The sequence below is a fragment of the Triturus cristatus genome, chromosome 2_1 (genome assembly GCF_964204655.1).
Source record: "Triturus cristatus chromosome 2_1, aTriCri1.1, whole genome shotgun sequence".
Lineage (NCBI taxonomy): Eukaryota > Metazoa > Chordata > Amphibia > Caudata > Salamandridae > Triturus > Triturus cristatus.
The window spans coordinates 6,506,541-6,528,479 of record NC_140581.1 but is presented as its reverse complement, the minus strand read 5'-3'; the positions used below and the strand labels follow the sequence as shown (position 1 = coordinate 6,528,479).

The following is a 21,939-nucleotide window of genomic DNA, read 5'->3' as shown; positions in this document are numbered from 1 at the left end:
GCAGCTGGGTCACTGGATCTTTGCATGCCCTCAGGGCTGGACTAAGAATATTTGTTTATTTGATTTCTTCATAGAGTTTTTATATGGCGTGAACTACGACCCGAGACGTCGGGTAACCGAGCGCTTTACATGAGCACCAGTTCCGTAACCTGAGGAGACTACATATTGTAAGGCACGGGGAGGTTAAGTGATTTGCCCAGGATTCCAGGCTGTTGAGCACACTTATCCTGCCCACCACATTACTTAGCACCATGGCACGGGAGATAATTGATTTGCCCAGCCACCGACGGTATTGGCACGCTAACGTGCGTGAGCACATTACAATGCACAATCTGGCACAGGAGTCAGTATCCTAGTAACCCACGAGCAATCGTGTCGCACTCATCCAGCCCGCCGCGAGGAAGATGATTTGAATCGCTACCTTCACTGGATGGGGGGTGCACCCACCACCCGCCGCACTCAAGCTATTCTGAGTAATGGCGGCAGGCAGAATCAACACATGGGCACTCATCGCCCGACCCCCCCCACCTTCCGGGCCAAGCCCACGACATAGCTTAAAACGTATAGCGATGCAGGCCACGCTGACTTTAAAATAGGCAAGAGTGCCGGAAATATACAAATAAAAGCAGGCTACTGCATGCGCATGGAGCTCGAACCCCCCACCATCCGGGACAGGCAGGCAGCATTGCTTAAGGCATATCGCAATGCATGCCCCGCCGGATTAAATAAGGCAAAAGAAGCCTGTCATGGGGGACAGCAAGGGCCTCCAGGCCCGACCTACTTCCTTCGGGACAGACTCGTCAGGCAACGGAAAGGACGCGACTCCCGAGGGACGAAACCCCTGAAATCCAAGTGCCCTGGGGCGGGCCTTGCATCCAAATGTTTTCCGCCGGTTAATTTAAAGACTTGCATCCTCTAAATTAGGCAGCGGCCACCCTAGCGTACATCTTCTCAGTTTTGTGTGCTGCCTTAAAATCAGCCCCCCCCCTCCCATGCGGGTGGCACACGAGGGGGTGCGTCCCCTAGGCACCGACCCTGCCGCTGACCGCGGCCCCCGCAGGGGGCCACTCGGCGGTCGGCGCCTTAGTGGCCCCGGGGCCCCGGTCACCCCTCCCCACTCCCTCCTTCGGGGGGGGCAGGGATCCTGATTGTTGCCCCCCCTCCGTGTCGGGGGCCGGAAGTGACGCGCAAGGCGCGTCACTTCCGGGCCCAGGTGTGAGGGGAAGGCTATTTAGCCTTCCCCCACCCCACCTCGCCTTTTGATCGGTCGCTGTCTCGGGGTCGTTGCCGTCGTCATCGCCTCGCGGGCCCCATCGCCATCATGCGTTTGCACTACGGTGAGTCTTGCTTTACCCTTCCCGCCCCGGCCCCGTCCCTGGGCAGTACCAGGGTGACGGGGCCCTGTGGCCCGGATGGCCACGGGCGGGGAGGGCGCAAGTTGGGCCAAGAGGGCGCAGGGCCTCGTTAGGGATGCGGTGTGAGTGGCAAGTCCGGTTGCGTGCGCGTAACTCCCCCCCCACCCCTCGCACGATGCGCTGTGGACGGGATGGCTGCACTGCCCATTGTGGGATCTGGGAGGCTGTCGGCTAACGCGCGGTTTCGCGCGGACACCCTGCCTCACCTGCTGCTCACGGCTGGTGGGGGGGGGGGGGGGGGGGGATCTGCGCCCGTCCTTGGAGCTTCGGGAACCGGGTTCGAACCTCGGATACGGGTTGGCGTTCTGGGAGTACCCTGCCTCATAAAACAAGATCCCCCCCCCTCCCTCCACGGCCACAATTCGGCTGCTCGCCTGAGGTCCACGGGGGCTGAGCGTGCTGGGCGTGATTGTGGTGCACGACAGAACCGGGAGGCAGGCAGCGCTTACCGGGTATGCGTGCAGAGGTATGCGAGAGGGAGCCAGCCTAGTTCGGCCTGTTTGTCCAGGTCCTCTGATACCGGGCGGCCGCAGTGTCAGGGGGCTTTACCTTGTGCTCTCCTGACGTTCGTATTGCATATTGTAAGCATTATTTTAATTAAAGATTAAAACGACCCTAATCTCTAAAACGGTGTCTTTTTCACCAATATCAGCGCGAGAAAAAGAGGTTGTGGCGTAACGGCCAGAGCTGCCGACATTGGAAATAGGAACCAGGTTCGAGCCTTGGCGTCGGCAAAACATCCCGTGAGTCGGGGCAACTCACTTAATCTCCCCGTACCCAACAAGAAACAAGCATTTACGCGAGTTTAGATTATTCACGGCCCCGATGTGTAAATTTAGATGGTGATTAGGACATTCGAGCACCTGCGTGGCCCGGTGATCAAAAGGCATATCATCGGTTGACTTATGCGCCTAGTGCCTGGTTGGGTAATGTAATTAGGGCACTTATGTAAAGCGCTCGAATACCGCCTCTATCACGCCGCGATGAGGATGTCTCGCGGCCGTCAAAGGTGTGGTTTGCAGGTTGCAAATCTCTGAGGCGCGTCCACACCCTGTGTTCGTAGTGTACCTTAAAAGCCCGCCGCCATTTCTGTTTAGAGTTTCACACTGTAAATTGCCAATTTAACTGCAGTCCTCAAACTTTTGTCAGAAAATATTGGATGGATCGTATTTCTGTTATTTGAGACTCTTTTGGGAAATCCCACATAGTCGCTAAACATTCTTATATTTACCTCAGAACAGAGTGCGATCACGTGATCCATTGAAAATATGGTGGCATTGAATGTTTATTATGTCTGTAGCATTGATCAATGACACTGTGAATGTACTCCGGTTTCAGCTTAAGTAGACTGCGATGAGTGCGTTCCAGGAGGGGCCATTGTCGGTTTTAATCAGCCTCCTCCTATTTGTCCGCATATGGGGTGCTGTGGTCCTATTTGTCCCCATGTGGGGTGCTGTGGTCCCACCTCCTGATGTTGCGGCACCCAGGGTGGGAGCGCAACGGCACGGGAAGCTTTCCATGGCTAGCATGTTGGCTCAATTTGGTGTGTTGGGCTTAGGGGGCGGTGTGATTGCAGTGCGTTCGTGCTGCCTTCCGCCCGTCGATCCGCTTTTGATTGCTCGGACTTCTGCCGAGTTACGCGGCTTTAGGCCACCACCGGGTTGTGAGTGAGGTGCGGGGGGCGTTACGTTCCATCGTCACGAAAGACACATAGGATGCATTGCCAGGGGCCGCGCTAACCATGGGGGATGGCTTGTTGTTGGCCATATTTGCTTTGCAGAGGTCTCCGTGTCCGCGCGTGGCATCTGAGCAGCTCTCAGACTTGCTACCCAGTAAGCCACATTGTTTGGAAATTGTGGCGGCAGAGCTTTTAAGCCTCCAAACGAATTTTGAACTTAATGGTACTTCTGCTCGCTAAGTATTTTCCTGTGTGTTCAATTTCTTGGCTGCTCTCAGAAAAGTGGACAAGCTGCAGAAAAAGAAAAACGTTTGCCGCGTGCCTCTAGGTAGCGCTACCCATGTTGACTTGAAGCACATTTCACGCGCACTAGCTGACTTATTAACGAAAATGGAAAGCTAGGTCTTGCTTTACAGACTTCAAACTCTTTCTAAAAATGAGCTTCGTTCGGTTGCGCGATATAGTATCCTGGGCAAACCAATTAATCTTTCCTTGCCCTGAAAGGTATTTTAAATATGTACTCAGGCTCAGCACTCAGAGGACCTTTGAGTCTAGCCCGCGCAGTGACTGGGTGATTCATGTAGCGAGAGGGTTGGCCTAAGGGCTCGGGCGGTCATCATTGAATGTGGGGACCTGGTTTCAAGTCTCGGCAATAACGCTGTACAACCCAGTGATCCTGGGCAAATCACTTAATCTCCCTGTGCCGGATATAAAGGGAATGGTGTCCGCATCTGTGCTCCGCCTCGCTATGATACCCGATGTTCCTCCAAGCGCCTGAGCCCACCCCCACTCACTGCCTTATAACATCTCATGTCAGGAGCCCGAAGAAATGTTTAAGCTGTCCCATCAATCGGATCAACTCTTTCATCCCATTTGCTAGACAACCCCGAATTAAAAAATAGACGCCCGCCTTCCTGCTATCCCGGTAGCCGCCTCATTAGCGGTAAGGCTTGGGAGCATATGTGCAAGCAGGGCTTGATCCCACATAACGAGATGAACGCGTCTCAGCATCGCCGGCACTGTTGTCTGCTCTCCAACAGAAAGAGACAGATTACCGGCGTCGGTAACAGATGGCGCACAGAACGGCACACTGTGGGATATCAGAAAGAACATTAGATCTTGTTATATTCAGTGAAGTAGTATTTACCGCCACTGCTATCCACCTGTCTGATACTTTTCCCCGCAATGAAATGCACTCAATGGATTGTCAGGAAATGACGTCAGGCCAGAATATTCACTCATTTGGAGATAGTGCTGGGTATGTAGCTTCTTCAAGGGTCCCCCGTGGAGAGGAGTTCAGCTTTACCGAAAGTTACGAATCGATAAAGATGTAGTTAATAAATAGTGATTATTTGGCAGATATCCTTTGTAAAGACCTAACTAAAACGTCAAAATGCAAACCTGGTAGCTAGAGGGCGTAGTGTTCAAACACTAGTACCATCAAACATATAAGGCGCTGAAAGGGCTGTGCAAAGGGGGTGACCAAGGATTGCCTGCATAGAAGGTGACATCGCTGTAATCTTTCTTGTCAACTCGGAACCCAATACACTTTAAATCTGCATCTGCACATGCATAATATTTAACTTTTATGATGTGATGGTTGGACGCTAAGATGTACATTTTTGGGTCGTGGGTGAAATCAACAGTCTCTACTTTGTGATTTAATGCAGACTGTTGACGAGTCAGCCTGCAAAGGGACTAGTAGAAGTAGCACTCGATCACGTAATATTGTATTTTGAATTAAGCGCCCAATGCCTGGATGTGTAACGTAAATAGGGCACTCATGTAAAGCGCTCCGGTCGATCTCGCACTATATAAATATGCAACATGTAATTGCGGGCTGCCTATATAGGCAGATCCATAATACCAGTGCATGCATTACTCGCAAGATTTTGCTCCATATACTCGAGCACGTAGGAGACTAGCGGGGTTCACGGCCCCAAAACACCAGCACTGCACGGCTGGGAGCTGCCTGGGTCCCCGCTGATCGCGGGAGGTGCAACACATGTGGCGCTCCCTGGTTAAGGTTATCGCCCCCCCTCCCGTCGGCTACGCTGCCGTTGAGGGTGGGGGGGCATGCAGTGGGCTGCGTGCGGCAGGCACAATGGACCTGGCACGGGGATTGTTTAGTATGATACGAATCTTGTAAGCTCCCCGTGCTTGAATGTGTAATGTAAATAGGGTGCTCAGGTAAGGCGCTCCAACACCTTCAGCTTGCGCTATATAATTATGCAACATGTATTGCTGGCTTCCTATAAGGCAGATAAATAATACAAGTGCATGCAATTTTCACATACGCGATTACTGGCATTAATAAACCCCCCGCACCTCAATGGAGAATCTGGTGCGGGACTCGCGCGGTTCGGTCGGGGAGCGGGTAATATGGTATGAATGTCGTAAACACCCCCTGCCTGAAGAGGTAATATAAATACGGTGCTCATGTTAAAGTGCTCCAATGCCTTCCGGTCAAGTTCGCGCGATATAACTATTCATCATGTAATTGCAGGCTTCCTATAAGGCGGACACATGATACCAAGACATGCACTGTCCACATCACGCGATTACGGGTATTACTAATCCCGCCCCGCAAGGGTTAATCTGGTGCGGTGCTCGTGTGGCCGGGCACGGCGATCGTGTTATATGGTACGAATCCCCTATTCTCCCCGTGCCGGCTTGTGTAAGTACGGTGCTCATATACAGCGCTTCAATACCTTTGGCGTCGAGTTTGCGCGACACAAATATGCAACATGTATGTGCTGGCTTCCTATAAGGCAGATACTTGATACAAGTGCAGGCATTGTTCACAAAATTTGCACCAATACCTTCCGGTCGAGCGCGCGCTAGATAAATAGGCAACATGTGGTGGCTGGCTTCCTATGATGCAGACACATGATACAGGTACATGTATTACTCACAAGTAGTTGCTCGTGCCCACATTCGCGCGATTTAGGCGATCCCGGGCATTACGACTCCTCCTGCACCTGAACGGGTTATTTGGTCGGTGCTTGTGTCCGGCGCTCTAATTATTTGGTGCGCAGTACGGTTTGAGCTAATCACTAATCGACCGTGCCCGAATAAGGTATGTAAATACGGGGCTCATGTTCTGCACTCCCAACACCTTCGGGCGGGTCACGCGGTGACTCTGGCCAGATAATTATTATCCACGTGCCTGATGATGTATGTATATACGGTGCTCATGAACGGCGCGCCATTACCTTCGGGTCGAGTTCGCGCGACATATAAGTGCTAATTACAGTAAGGGTCGCGCAGTCCGATCCTGACCACATGTGACCACGTGTCGCTCGTCTCCAACCTTTTGCTGAAAGGGGGCTTGGGTCGCTTGTCATTGTGTCTCGTTACCCACCCCCATTGCTTACGGCCTCGCCCTCCCAGGTGCATCAGTCCTTGGGCAGGGCGGACCAGTGTGGGGATAGTCCTAACGGAGAACTGTCATTGCCATGTTAGTAACAGTTAAACACGGGTCGCTGCCGACAGTCTAAAAGAGGTATGCTTAAGCCCGCAACTGCCCCCGCGCCGCCTTCAACGGTCACTGACATGGGGAACTCACACATATCTAACGGTAACCTAGACACCCGGGTGGGTGCCTAGTCGGGCAGGGCAACGCAACCGAGATGGAATGGTAGTTATTATCTAAGGCTAAAGGAAGTCTGGATTGAGCCACTAGATGGGTTAGATATGGGTGCAGCTCAGCGCCCCAATCGCATTGAATTCGGGTACGCTTTGACATAGCGGCAAAAGAATAAGTGGTCGCCACATAGCGCATCACTAGGGCCTAAATCACGGCACAAGGTTACCGGCGTGATTGTCCAAGTGGTGGCGGGTGCGCCGCTCGCGAGCGGATTGCAACCCGTGGTTTACCTCTGAGCCGATTGGCCTGCAGAACACTGAGCTGGGCACCATAACCAAGAGTTAGGCCTGCAGGAGGAGTGGTATGGTTGTTATATAGCAAGTGTGCGGTCGTTCAAAGTTTGGTAAAGACCACGTAGAGCCCCAGGGCATCAGGGCATTATTGACCGTGCAGCACTCGCTACGTTCAGAATAGGGCCGGTATTTGCACCAAAGTTTCCGGTTGGTTCCCACAGACTTGTCTGCTCCCAAGGTTAGCCTCTAGGGGTAGAACTTGAGATTAAGGGGGCATTGCCTGCTTCGGCGGCACAAATAAGCGATACCTACGCCGGGATGGAGTTACCATTCAGGTCCTGCCACCACTGGGTTCCCCCCAGGTGATGGGATCAAGTTAGGTGGGACCGCGAAGTCTACGGTTCTTGGGAAACTTCCTGCAGTAGGGCATTTAGCAACAGATAAGGTACCAGCGTGTGAGCATCAGATATCTGCTTTCCAGCAGCACCATGCCCGGGGAGCACACGCGTTGCCCTAACTCTGTGGCCCGCCCACAAGGGAGCCGGGTAGCAAAACAAGTGCATAGGCTCCTTGGGCGGGCCTCTGGCCTTCAGCTGGGTGTAATCACCATCAATTGGAGAGAGGCCCAGGTAAAAATGGGCTTTCCGTACTGCTTGGAGGACCATTGCGGTTGGTGGCACCCCCCACCGGAATCACTGGTCGCGTACGGCAGCTGCAGGAGACTGGTGCTGCTGTCCCAATTCTGGGGTGTCAGCGGGGCAAACACAAGGGGACATTATGACAGCGCGCAACGCTTAAGCCAAACAGATTCCCGAAGCTGGTATGCCTAAGGGATCATCACTGAGGGATCCGTAGGGGCATAATTCCTATAAGGTATAAGGGATGGTGGGCAGGGGCAAGAGTCGCCCCTTGCCCATGGTCACGCGCTGGCAGTGAGGTGCACTCCTGTGCCCCAGGTTAACTATCTGAGGGGACTGTACAAATGTTAAGTAACCCTTCTCGTCATAATAGTCAAAGCGGGCAGGCCCAGGATTGTGAATAGGTGTAACCTTCCCGCTGGGGGGCGAATAGTTATCGCACATCTTCACAGGCCCCTCTATTTCAACAGACCCTATCCGGTTGGGATAGCGTCTAGGGATTGGGGACATAGATGGGGCCATCTACAATCCAGGAGCTATAGCTCACTGATATGTCTTGGGCCTGTGGTTATAAGGGATCTCACAGGGTTTGAGTCCCGCCCAAAGGGGTTTGGGCTTTATTCGCCATGAGATGATTCGGGGGAATGTAAAGGGGTACTTCGACTTGGATGGAGTACACCTCTCCCAAATAAGCATGGACCTGTTTTTATTGGATTTAAGCGAAGCATTGGTGAATAGAGGGTGCAGGTAAAAGAGCTAGGTTGGTGGGGGGCCCTGGCTGCGACTGTTAGCCGCCTCCAGGGCTGTGGCGGAGTTACAGGGCGATCTGGAAGCAGGCCGGTACAAAGGGTACCTCTGCGCGGCACCACGTGGTGCCTGAGCCAAAACGAGGAGCCTCCAGAGAGGTCCCGGAAGCCGGTCGGCGCCCCGCTAGGCCTGCGGGCGGTTGTGGGCCTGAACAACCGGGGGCTTGCTATGCGACGCTCCGCCCCGAGAGGGGGGTGTGAGTAGAATTTCAACGGCACGTGATCGAAAAAAGAATCACTTGGGGGGCAGCACTTGCGGGTCGTTCCCGTGCTGCCCGGCTCATCAGGCGGGGCAGGTGAAGTAGATGGCCGCCTGCCCTTGGATCGCCCGTAAGATAACCCACCTATTACATATCCTGGAATTATGTAATAAATCCTGCAGCATTTGTTACCCATTTACAACGGTTTCTTGTGTCTTCTTTGGGTAACCTAATTTGGGGGAGGGGGGAAAGCGGGGTGCCCCTGGGGGTACTATGCCGCTGACCGCGGCCCCCGCAGGGGGCCACTCGGCGGTCGGCGCTTTAGTGGCCCCGGGGCCCCGGTCACCCCTCCCCACTCCCTCCTTCGGGGGGGGCGGGGGCAGGGATCCTGATTGTTGCCCCCCCTCCGTGTCGGGGGCCGGAAGTGACGCGCAAGGCGCGTCACTTCCGGGCCCAGGTGTGAGGGGAAGGCTATTTAGCCTTCCCCCACCCTCACTGGCGACCTCTTTGTCGCCCACCTCGCCTTTTTACCCTCCCTACCGCTTACCCGGCGTGGTGTGGTGGGGTGGGGTTTTTGGCTGAACGTTTTAATGTTTTTCTTTTCGTTGCAGGCGGAGTTACAGGGCGATCTGGAAGCAGGCCGGTACAAAGGGTACCTCTGCGCGGCACCACTTGGTGCCTGAGCCAAAACGAGGAGCCTCCAGAGAGGTCCCGGAAGCCGGTCGGCGCCCCGCTAGGCCTGCGGGCGGTTGTGGGCCTGAACAACCGGGGGCTTGCTATGCGACGCTCCGCCCCGAGAGGGGGGGTGTGAGTAGAATTTCAACGGCACGTGATCGAAAAAAGAATCACTTGGGGGGCAGCACTTGCGGGTCGTTCCCGTGCTGCCCGGCTCATCAGGCGGGGCAGGTGAAGTAGATGGCCGCCTGCCCTTGGATCGCCCGTAAGATAACCCACCTATTACATATCCTGGAATTATGTAATAAATCCTGCAGCATTTGTTACCCATTTACAACGGTTTCTTGTGTCTTCTTTGGGTAACCTAATTTGGGGGAGGGGGGAAAGCGGGGTGCCCCTGGGGTACTATGGTTTCCCACCCCAGAGTCGGCATTGTATAGCGCCGTCAAGGGTATAGGAACGCTATACACGAGCCCCATATTTCATTGCACATTCACGCATGGGCAGATTGGGGATAAGGACTAAAATACCCGAATGAGGATTGCTCTGGCGCGATCCATCAAGCACAGAGCGAGGAATGTTCGTCATTCTCGATCACCAGCAAGGTCTGTCTGTCACACGCGGCCCCGTTCTGCACCCAGCTACGGGAGCCGCGCGCCGCACCCCGACCACCACCCAGAGATAGGCAGACACCCGCACTAAGTCGTCTGTCTCGCCAATGAGTCTCATCCCCTCCCGATGGGGAGGGGGGCCCCACAGGCCACAGCAGGACCAGGAGCTGCCGTGCGCCGGCACGTTCAGCCGTGGGAGAGGGAAGGTGCCTGAGCACAGGGAAGCAGGCAATAGGACACGCAGCCCAGAGTGCCCAAAATGCAACCCTCACAGGACTTCACCCGATGGCTAAAAACCCCAAGGACAGCCGTTCGCATGCTACTCGTCAGCCAGCCAGCTGACGGGCCACGCATGACCCCCATCCGAGGCGATGGGGCCGGGGCCCTGTGGACTCCGCACCCCCATGTGTCCTGAAGTCCACACACTGGGAGGATGCCACGCTGCCACACAACGCGTGCACCGCCTCAGGGCCACAAGCAAGGTGAAGGCCTCCCAGCCACCAAGGGAAGAGCCAGGAGCGAGGGAAGGGCAATCGGGAGCGCATACAGGCAAGTCCGGTACCAGCGGGGGAAGGGAGGGTGGGTGCCCAGTAGTAGGCCCGCTGAAGGGCCTGCTACATGCGTGGCACGCGGTTCCCCACTGCTGCATCTCCTCACAAGGAGCTGGCAACTGTGGACCCAGAACCCCCGCAACCTACCGCTTTCACCATCCCTCACACAGCCCTGACCGCGGGCACACTCGGCGGGCCTCTGAATTTCCATGGACAGGGATCTACCCGGTTCGAGGCCAGCATGGTGACGCAGCCCGCAGGGATGGGTGACCGAGGCCGCAGGGAATGCCGCCGCGGAATGCGACCGGGAGTTGAACCCCCTCCGCCCCAAGTGCCGACTGAAGCCGCCCCCAGCTGGACCACGTCCCGGGATGCACAAAAGTGGCGGGGCCCCCCACTGCCCGTGGCAGTATGGTGAAACGGGGGGAGAGGGGTGACCATTAGAGGTGTTGAGTTCACCTCAATTAACTCCACTCGCCGTCCGCCAAGTCCAAGATGCCCAGGAAGTGACACCCCTCGTGTCACGACCAGGCAGGAAGTAGGGGGGACTCCAACCGGGGGGGGTTTTGGTGCCCAGGCGACACTAGAGCGCCGACCTCTCTAGTGGCCCTCTGTGGGTGCCTCGGTCAGCGGCATGTGTTCAGGAGTTTACAGAAGACTGATTCAGAGGGCGCAAAATGGAGCTCGGAAGGCAAAGAGTTCCCAAGTTTGGCGGTTAAGGAAGAGAAGGAGTGACCGCTCTTCTCGCCGTACGGATCCTCGGGATAAGTAGAGGTTTTTGTCCATTGGAGCACAGGGCTCCCTCCTGATAGTAGGGAAGCAATCTTTGGCTCAGATAGCCGGGGCCTTTGTGCTCACATGCTCTGTAGGCCAGAGTTGGGGCTCTAAATTCAATGCAGCTAACAATGGGCAGCCAATGAAGACTGCGCAAGGAAGCCACGACTGTGCAAGGAAGCCACGACTGCGCAAGGAAGCCACGACTGAGCAAGGAAACCACGACTGCGCAAGGAAGCCACGACTGTGCAAGGAAGCCACGACTGTGCAAGGAAGCCGCGACTGCGCAAGGAAGCCGCGACTGCGCAAGGAAGCTACAACTGCGCAAGGAAGCCACGACTGTGCAAGGAAGCCGCGACTGCGCAAGGAAGCCGCGACTGCGCAAGGAAGCCACAACTGCGCAAGGAAGCCACGACTGCGCAAGGAAGCCGCGACTGCGCAAGGAAGCCACAACTGTGCAAGGAAGCCGCGACTGCGCAAGGAAGCCGTGACTGCGCAAGGAAGCCGCGACTGCGCAAGGAAGCCGCGACTGCGCGAGGAAGCCGCGACAGAGACTCGAGCTGGTATCTTCAGAATCAGCCGGGCTGCCGCGTTCCGAGTAATCTGCAGATGGTGAAGCAGATAGGGCGGTAAAACTGAGTGCAGGGTATTCGCATAGTCTAGTTTGGATGTTACCAGAGCGTGGATGACAGAGTTACGGCGCTTCTCCGGGATCGAGTGGATCATCTTCCTAACCGATTTCAGCCTGAGGAAACAGCTGGCAGACACAGCTCAAGCCTGGGGCTCAAAGGATTGACTGGAGTCAAAGTTGACGCCCGAGGTATTTTACCACCGATGCAGGGGACGCAGGAGAGCCTAGCTCACAAGGCCAGCAGTGGCAGGCATCTGGATGATGGCAAGTGCCCAAAAAGAATCTCTGTTTTATCAGAGTTTAGCTTGAGGCAGCTCGCATCATCCATTCGATGTCGGCCCTCGGGCATCCCTCAAACACAGTCAATGCACGCGCCGCCTTCTCCTGGAAGGAGAGCATCAACGGCATATGTCTGCATAAAAATGATCCTTACGTCCCACTAGCTGAGCCAAAGAGGCCTAGGAGAGATTCAAAAGCGTTGGGCTCAGGGCAGAGCACAGAGGTGCCCCGGAATCAGGTGAATTACTTGTGGATTTGGGGGAGGGCGATAAACGCTTTGTGAGCAGTCCTCAAAAAAGACTACAGCCAGGCCCAAGCTGGACCTTGGATACCCACATCCCATAATCTGCCCAAGAGCATGCAGTGGGAGACCGTATCGAAGGACACTGACAAGGCAAGGACAGCCATGCCAACCGAACCCTGATCAAGAGCGACCTCCAAGAGTGCAGAGTCCATGCTGTCGCCTGCACGCAATCCCGACTGAGTAGCTTGGAGCAAGTTGTTATTTTCCAAGAAGCTGGAGTTTTGCCCCACTTCTCTAACATTTTGACAACGGCCAGAAGCAGGGAGAAAGGCCAAAGATTGTTACGTCCCTTGGGATCCGCATTAGCTTTCTTCAGCAGAGGTAGAAGCCTAGCCTGTGACCAGGTCTGTGGCACTATCGCTGCCTTCAGAAAAGTGTTCACCAGCTTATGAAAGATGGGGTTGATTTATCGAGCAGCCATTGTGAGGAGAACCGGGGGGCATGGCTCCAATGGGCCCAGACTTGCAGCTGGTCAATAAGGTGGATGAGTCCATAAGCATTGTAGGTTTAAAAATAATCACAGGGCTATGCCCCTTATGTTACGCCCTTTAGATTAGCCTTACATAGCTAAATATAAATGTGGTAGTCATCCATATTTACAGCCCACTGAGCTAAATTATTAAAGATGATGTTTTGCAGTATAGGTTTGTCTAGGACAGGTGGCAGCCATTGTGTATGATGGTTTAGTTATGTTAGCAAATGTGCTCCAAACTGTGAAAAGGTAGGCCTTAGTGATTGCGCAACATTGTGCAGCACTTGTTGTTCAAAGAGTTTTGCTCCTACGTTGGGCGGAGCAGGGATGCAGCTGGCTGACCTTGGCTAAGAGATACCGTGTGCCTGCCTCGGGCTGGTGATGGACGCCCCTCTGCCTCCCTAAAGAACGCATCTCTAAACCTGTAATTTTCCATTGTAGGCGTGCTCTAGAGGTTCATGGCGTGTTTGAATGTATCATACTATGCTGCGCATCATTATTGAGTCAGTCCGTCAGCAAGCATTGCATGGTGCATGTTGTATTTGGGCTCCTCTGCGGAGTATAGATAATAAACTGCTTGTTTGCATTCTCTACCGGCTGACCGACTCTTCATTGATATAGGTAAGGTCGAGAGGTGGTTTAGTAACCCGAGTGACCCTAGTCGGGTCACTTCCTTCAGCGTGAGGGAATCTAGGTTGCCTAGTAAAGGGCTAGGATGGGTGTTCCTGTCAGTGATGGGAACTGGAGTAACTTGCAGGGGTAACTTGTCATAAATAATTTGGATTTGATTACAGAATCTGTCTGATTATTTTTTGCACAGTGTAGCCAATGGAAGCAGGGTGTTTTGCCGAGCACTGGGTGACAGAAACAAGTTCACTGCTTAAATAGGTTTGTGAGGTTTATTAGTGGCGGTGGTAATAGAAGATGAAATAAAGTCTTTACGTGCCGTGCGCACTGCACTCCGCAGAGTATTTAGCACTTTTTATAGGTTCCTTTTGCATCACTGCCATAGGATTTCCTCCTCCTGTATTCAAGGATTTTACAGGATTTCTTAATTGGCTAAGAAACGCATGACCGCGGTCTCCGCATGTTAGAGCAGTCCCGCTTTTCTTGGTTAGCGCTCTAGCTTTTTTGGGCGCCATTTCTACAAAAAACCAGATGCAGCGTCCGCGCAGCTAGTGACAGTAGAGCTTTTGTTGGGCTCTCTGCTGTGTTGGCGTTGCACCGGCATCTTTTCTTAACTATTTTCATGCACTTTGAACTTTAGTCCCTCAGGGCATGCCGGAGGGTTTTTGAGAACCCTCGTTGCCCCTAGATTTAAACACTTCTTGGTCCTTGGGGATTTTAATATCCACTTAGATAACCAAGAGAGAGCCGATGCTTCCTCTTTACTGGAGTCAATGGAATCATTGAACCTCGGCCCGCATGTGACATCCCAGACTCACATTAAGGGACATACTCTAGATCTATTTTTATGAACTTTTCTATCCAAATTGATGCTCCCCCACCATTGATCGGACCATTTTCTGATTAGTTTTGAGATCCAGAAACTTCTCAAACCACGACAGTCCCAGGCGAGGCAGGTATTGACTTCCTCTAGACCACTGCATAAAATGACTCCAGAAGCTTTCAAAGAGGAGTTAGCCAGGCCCCCCATGGTCTTATGTGGAATATAGAACGGGATGTAGAGTACCTAGAAAGTTGGGTCAGTTCTGGCACTAGATCTTTAGCCCCCCTGACTGTTTGTCCAGCGAGATCGGTAAGAAGGTCTGCACCGTGGTTTAATGCCACTTTGCTGCAGGCAAAGAAAGACTGTAAATGTCTGGAAAGGTTTGGAGGAGAGATTTTAGTAAGGAAAGGAAAGAAAAATATAGGCAAACAATAAGAATCTATCATAGAATGATACGGGAGGAAGATAAGTCTTTTTTCATTCAGAAAATTGAATGTGCTGGGAATAAAAGTCGAGAACTCTTCAACATAGTGAAAAGTTTCTCGTCGCCCAAAGCGGGAGCCAACCATCCCTCCTTTTCCGCGGATTGGATCAATCAGCTAGCCAGCTTTTTTTATTCTAAAATCACAGAGATCCAATCCTCTTTTGGATTGTCGGACGGATCAGTGAATAGAGATTCCTCCTTGGTAAATTGTTAAACTACGATAGGAAAGGTTTCCCCCGATCTCCTTAGAATCCTCCTTAATAATAATGAAGGGCCTGAAGTCCGGTTCCCCGTTTGACCCTTGCCCGGCCAAATTTCTGGCCAAGATGGCAGAGATACTGAATTCAACTGTAAATACCATTCTGAATCTGTCTCTGAGCTCGGGCCAGGTACCCGAGATATGGAAAAGTGCGACAGTGATTCCGTTGCTGAAGAAACCCTCTGCAGATCAGACTATACTTTCCAACTACAGACCTGGCTCCCGTCTCTCATTCTTTGCTAAAACGCTGGAAAGATATGTACATTCGGTAGTTTCCAACTTTGCTGAAACTAATGACCTCCTTCATGCAAGTCAATCAGGTTCCGTTCTAACTTCAGCACGGAGACGGCCTTACTTGAGGTCTCTGAGACCATTAAAGAAACCCTTGATAAGGGTGGAAAAGCTGTCCTGATTCTTCTAGATCTTTCGGCAGCTTTCGACACCGTGCCCCATGATCGCCTGCTGCAGAGATTGCAGCAGCGTGGTTTTGGTGGCACAGTGCTGAAATGGTTTGCCTCCTTTTCAAAAGGATAGAAAGCAGGAGGTTTGATCGCCTCCCTTTACCGCCAGGATCCCGATCCCGTTCCTAAATGTGGGGGTCCCCCAGGGCTCTATTCTGAGCCATGTATTATTCAACCTGTATATGTCCCCCCTTGCAAAGTTGGCAGAAGCAGGAGAAGCAAAAATGATATCCTATGCGGACGACACTCAGTTGTTGTTCACTTGTGGGAAGGGTGAAGACTTTCATGGGCAGAAGATTAGAGCCTGCCTGACCGAAGTGTTCCTCTGGTTTCAATCCCACCAACTCAAATGCAATCCGGGGAAATCTGAGATCATTTTCTTCGGTTCCCCTCCGTCGGACATTTGGAAACATTGGTGGCCTGACGAAATGTCGCCACCCCAGACGGCTGTTAACATGGTTAAAAATCTGGGGGTGAAAATGGACGATGTGTTATCAATGAAAACACAAGTCCAGACTGTGACTGGAACTTGTTTTGGTTTATTAAAGATGATCAGGAAATTTCTCTATCTCCTGCCAATGACACATAGAAAGGTGTTTGTGCAGGCCCTCATCACCTCTAGATTGGATTAAGTTAACGTCCTGTATCTTGGCATAGCAAGGGCTTATTGAGCAGACTTCAGGTCGTGCAGAACTCTGCGGCCAGAGCGGTCCTGAAGTTAGGAGCCAGAGAACGGATTTCGCACCATTTGAAGAAATTGCACTGGCTCCCAGTTCGGTTCAGGATTCTTTTCGAAGCACTAACCCTTGCTTTTAAAGCTTTACACGGGTTAGGGGCTCATTACTTGCGTAAAAGAGTTCTTTATTACATCCCACACAGATCGCTTAGATCAGCCCATCAACATTTGATCTCGGCGCCAAGGTTCTGTAGAGCACGATGTGGTGGACGGTCTTTCCAGGTACAAGTAGCCCGTGCTTGGAATACCCTGCCTCTCCCCCTGAGACAGACTACCTCCCTTTTGGAGTTTAGAAAACAATTAAAAACCTGGATGTTTCAACAGCTAATCTAATCCGCCTCCCCTCAGTTCAATTGTCTGGGTGCATCGCCTTTGCCTCTATCTTTACTGTCGTAGCGCCGGGACACTCTGTTGAGTAGCTGAGCGCTCTATAAATCCCTGTTTAACATAACATAACAGTGTGATCCCTTTTATTAGCGCAGCAGTAAACCAGGGGCAGACGGAGTTGATCTCCATTGAGATACTGCTTTTAGAGTAGGGAGCCATATATTTACTCCGGTCAGCTCAGGGCATACTGCACCTGAAAGTCCAAGCAGAGGAGCCTGTAGAGCTTCTGAGAATAGGGGTTCAGATGCTTGCTTCCACGGCCTCTAGACTTCCTGCAAGGGGAGATGCTGTTTCTTGGGGCAGAGACTGACCATTTTAAAAGGTACTAAGAAGTAATCTGACCATGCTCATTTAAGGATCGGGTCCATCTGTTATCTCTAGAGGTTGGCCGGTGGGATACTCCATCGAGGGGTCCATAGTCTTGATGAATGTGTGCACAACACCATCGGGTCTGCAGATGTCAGTAGATCACGAAGCATGAACGCTGGCCGGTGTGCGAGGTGTGGATTTCACTCTGTTGTCGGTAGGTCCCACGTCGGCAGTGGATTGTGTTGAGAGTCAAGTTCTCTTGCATCTTCTGGTTCTCATGAAATGAGAGAGCAGCCGAAGCAACGGTCAAAGTGTCAGCAGTTTAGGGGCCATCGATGCATCACTGCTCAGCAGACGGCGAGCCCCTCACAGGTCTTCAACACAGAACCACAAGTACTTGAAATGTCTCCGCAGATTCATGAGCAAAATTATGAGGTGGAGAGAAGGCGCTCCACTGTTTGAATCAGCTATGAAATCTACAGCGTAATCACGAAGGGTGGAAAACCTGAACTTTCTTCCCAGCTGAGACATCCAAGGAGGCCTCTGATGTGTGACGTCAGGAGGTTCCATGGCTAAAAGACCCTCAGGATCGCCCCTGGCTCAGATGGGCATGGAGACCAACTATGTTAGGATTCTCCCCAAGTAGGAGATGCTATGGTACTTTCGTGTCTCTCTTCCAAAAGCAGGTGGTGCAAGATAGCTTATCATTCAAGCACAGACTGCACAGGAAGGATCAAAACCTGGAACGACGTCCCAGGCCAGAGATCCACAGGAGAGCCTAAACTGGCTAAACTGGCTCCTCAGCTCAGAGATCGGTAAGGGACCTTTGCTGTAGTGAGTCGGGATCTTCACAGGCTCAGAGATCCATGGGTGGCCTAGACTTTGATAGGTCTAGATCCTCCCAGGCTCAGAGATCCATGGGTGGCCTATGATTAAATGAGTCTGGTTCTTCCCCGGCTCAGAGATCCAGTGAGTGGCCCATGCTGTAGTCGGTCTGGATCCTCCCTGGCTCAGAGATCCAGTGGGTGGCCTATGATGAAGTGAGCCTGGGTCTTCCCCGGCTCAGAGATCCAGTGGGTGGCCTAGGCTGTGGTAGGTCTGGATCCTCCCTGGCTCAGAGATCCAGTGGGTGGCCTATGATTAAGTGAGTCTGGGTCTTCCCCAGCTCAGAGATCCAGTGGGTGGCCTAGGCTGTGGTAGGTCTGGATCCTCCCTGGCTCAGAGATCCAGTGGGTGGCCTATGATTAAGTGAGTCTGGGTCTTCCCCGGCTCAGAGATCCAGTGGGTGGCCTATGATTAAGTGAGTCTGGATCCTCCCCGGCTCAGAGATCCAGTTGGTGGCCTATGCTGTAGTCGGTCTGGATCCTCCCCGGCTCAGAGATCCAGTGGGTGGCCTCGGCAGTGGGGGGTCTGATTCAGGCACAATCTTAAGTACCGGGAAGAAATGAGAATGTTACTTACTCTGTAAGCATCTGTTTGTGGCATGTTGGGTTGTAGATTCACATGCTCTGCCGACTCCTGCCACTCCTATTTGGCTTGGATGTTGTGCAACTTGTTTTTCTTTGAAGACGTCTTCGAGTCATGAAGTACAGTGACTCCTTCCATGACTGGTAATGTGCATGGGCAGGAGCATCATTTTTAGATTGCTTTCCTGCACATCTGATGAGGATAGAAATGGAACTCAGAAGTGAAAGAAGAAGGCCATGCAAGTAAATATAGAAACGGAACGTATCTGCAACAGCCAAAGGCTTACAGGGAGGAGGATGGGGTCATGTGAATCTACAGCACTACACACCTCCAACAGATGTTTACAGGGCGAGGTCTTGACATGCATAGCTGTAGCTACACATGCTCTGCATAGAATGTAAAGCAGTTCCACCCCAAAGCGGTGGTTAGCCTGAGGATGGCGCAAAGGATTGGAAAAGTGTACGTAGTACAGCTTGGGCCACTTGAGCTGTTAGCATGCTAGGATATCTACACAGTAGTGTTTGGTGAACGTGTGTGGGGTGGACCAAGTAGGTGCCTTACAGATGTCAGCTATTGGGATGTTACCCAGAAGGGCCGTGGAGGCTACCTTCTGGCAGGGAGGTGTCTTTTGGCCTTGGCATCGCAGGTCTGAATGCAGCTGACTAACCACAGAGCTACCCCTACTATAAATAGTTGTTGTGTTTTATGAAAAGATTTTGTCTTCTCGATGTAGTACGTGAGGGTTCTTTTAACGTGGAGGACACTCGCTGCTACTGAGTTTGGGTGCAGGAAGAACACCGGGAGGTCAGTCGTCTGCTTTAGCTGGAAATGAGAGAGCACTTTGGGCAGAAACCCTGAGTTAGTTTACAGGACAACTTTGTCATTGTGAACCTGGATAAAAGGTTCCTCCAAAGTGAGAGCTTGGACCTCACTTACACACCTGAGTGAAGTGGTGCTCCACACGGGAGCCACCAGGATGAGGGTGAGGGATTTTGCTGTAGTCTCTGGATCACTTAAGGAAGTAGTGGGAGAGGTGAAAAAGCATAGGTAAATATCACTGACGGGTTCATCCACAGTGCATTGCAGCATCTGACAGGATACAGATATGGACCCGGGATGAAGCGGCAGCCCCGGGCCGCGGCTGCAGCATCTGACAGGATACAGATATGCACCCGGGATGAAGCTGCATCCCCGGAACGCTGCTGCAGCATCTGACAGGATACAGATATGGACCCGGGATGAAGCTGCATCCCCGGAACGCTGCTGCAGCATCTGACAGGATACAGATATGGACCCGGGATGAAGCTGCAGCCCCAGGACACTGCTGCAGCATCCGACAGGATACAGAGATGGACCCGAGATGAAGCTGCAGCCCTGGAACACTGCTGGAGCATCTGACAGGCTACAGCTATGGATCCGGGATGAAGCTGCAGCCCCAGGAGGCTGATGCAGCATCTGGCAGGATACAGATATGGACCCGGGATGAAGCTGCAGCCCCAGGACACTGCTGCAGCATCTGACAGGATGCAGATATTGACCCGGGATGAAGCTGAAGCCCCAGAACACTGCTGCAGCATCTGACAGGATACAGATATGGACCCGGGAAGAAGCTGCATCCCCGGAACGCTGCTGCAGCATCTGACAGGATACAGATATGGACCCAGGATGAAGCGGCAGCCCCGGGACGCTGCTGCAGCATCTGACAGTATACAGATATGGACCCGGGATGAAGCTGCAGCCCCAGGACGCTGCTGCAGCATCTGACAAGATACAGATATGGACCCGGGATGACGCTGCAGCCCAGAACACTGCTGCAGCATCTGACAGGATAAAGATATGGCCCCGGCATGAAGCTGCAGCCCCAGGACGCTGCTGCAGCATCTGACAGGATACAGATATGGACCCGGGATGAAGCTGCCGCCCCGGGACGCTGCTGCAGCTTCTGACAGGATACAGATATGGACCCAGGATGAAGCTGCAGGCCCGGAACACTGCTGCAGCATCCGACAGGATACAGATATGGACCCGGTATGAAGCTGCAGCCCCAGTACACTGCTGCAGCATCTGACAGGATACAGATATGGACTCAGGATGAAGCTGCAGCCCCGCACCGCTGCTGCAGCATCTGACAGGATACAGATATGGACTTGGGATGAAGCTGCAGTCCCAGGACGCTGCTGCCGCATCTGACAGGATACAGATATGGACCCGGGATGAAGCTACTGCTCCAGGACGCTGCTGCAGCACCTGACAGGATACAGATATGGACCCGGGATGAAGCTGCAGCCCCAGGACGCTGCTGCAGCATCTGACAGGATACAGATATGGACCCGGGATGAAGCTGCAGCCCCAGGACGCTGCTGCAGCATCCGACAGGATACAGATATGGACCCGGTATGAAGCTGCAGCCCCAGTACACTGCTGCAGCATCTGACAGGATACAGATATGGACCCAGGATGAAGCTGCAGCCCTGGACCGCGGCTGCAGCATCTGACAGGATAAAGATATGGACCGGGATGAAGCTGCATCCCCGGAACGCTGCTGCAGCATCTGACAGAATACAGATTTGGACCCGGATGAAGCTGCAGCCCCAGGAGGCTGATGCAGCATCTGACAGGATACAGATATGGACCCGGGATGAAGCTGCAGCCCCAGGACACTGCTGCAGCATTTGATATGCTACAGCTATGGACCCGGGATGAAGCTGCAGCCCCAGAACACTGCTGCAGCATCTGACAGGATACAGCTATGGACCCGGGATGAAGCTGCAGCCCCGGGACGCTGCTGCAGCACCTGACAGGATACAGATATAGACCCGGGATGAAGCTGCAGCCCCAGAACACTCCTGCAGCATCTGACAGGATACAGCTATGGACCCGGGATGAAGCTGCAGCCCCGGGACGCTGCTGCAGCATCTGACAGGATACAGATATGGACCCGGGATGAAGCTGCAGCCCCAGGACGCTGCTGCAGCATCTGACAGTATACAGATATGGACCCAGGATGAAGCTGCAGCCCAGAACACTGCTGCAGCATCTGACAGGATACAGATATGGACCCAGGATGAAGCTGCAGCCCCGGGACGCTGCTGCAGCATCTGACAGGATATAGATATGGACCCGGGATGAAGCTGCAGCCCCGGGACGCTGCTGCAGCATCTGACAGGATACAGATATGGACCCAGGATGAAGCTTCAGCCCCAGGACACTGCTGCAGCATCTGACAGGATACAGATATGGACCCAGGATGAAGCTGCATCCCCGGGACGCTGCTGCAGCATCTGACAGGATATAGATATGGACCCGGGATGAAGCTGCAGCCCCGGGACGCTGCTGCAGCATCTGACAGGATACAGATATGGACCCGGGATGAAGCTGCAGCCCCGGAACACTGCTGCAGCATCTGACAGGATACAGATATGGACCCGGGATGAAGCTACTGCTCCAGGACGCTGCTGCAGCATCTGACA

General features: G+C 53.2%; 1 protein-coding gene across 1 annotated transcript in view; it reads right to left on the bottom strand.

Annotated features, from left to right (window-relative positions):
- The window catches only part of LOC146863595 (NACHT, LRR and PYD domains-containing protein 3-like), a 478,230-nt gene that overhangs the window by 61,780 nt on the left and 394,511 nt on the right, over nucleotides 1-21,939 (bottom strand). The gene's annotated exons all lie outside the window — the stretch shown is intronic.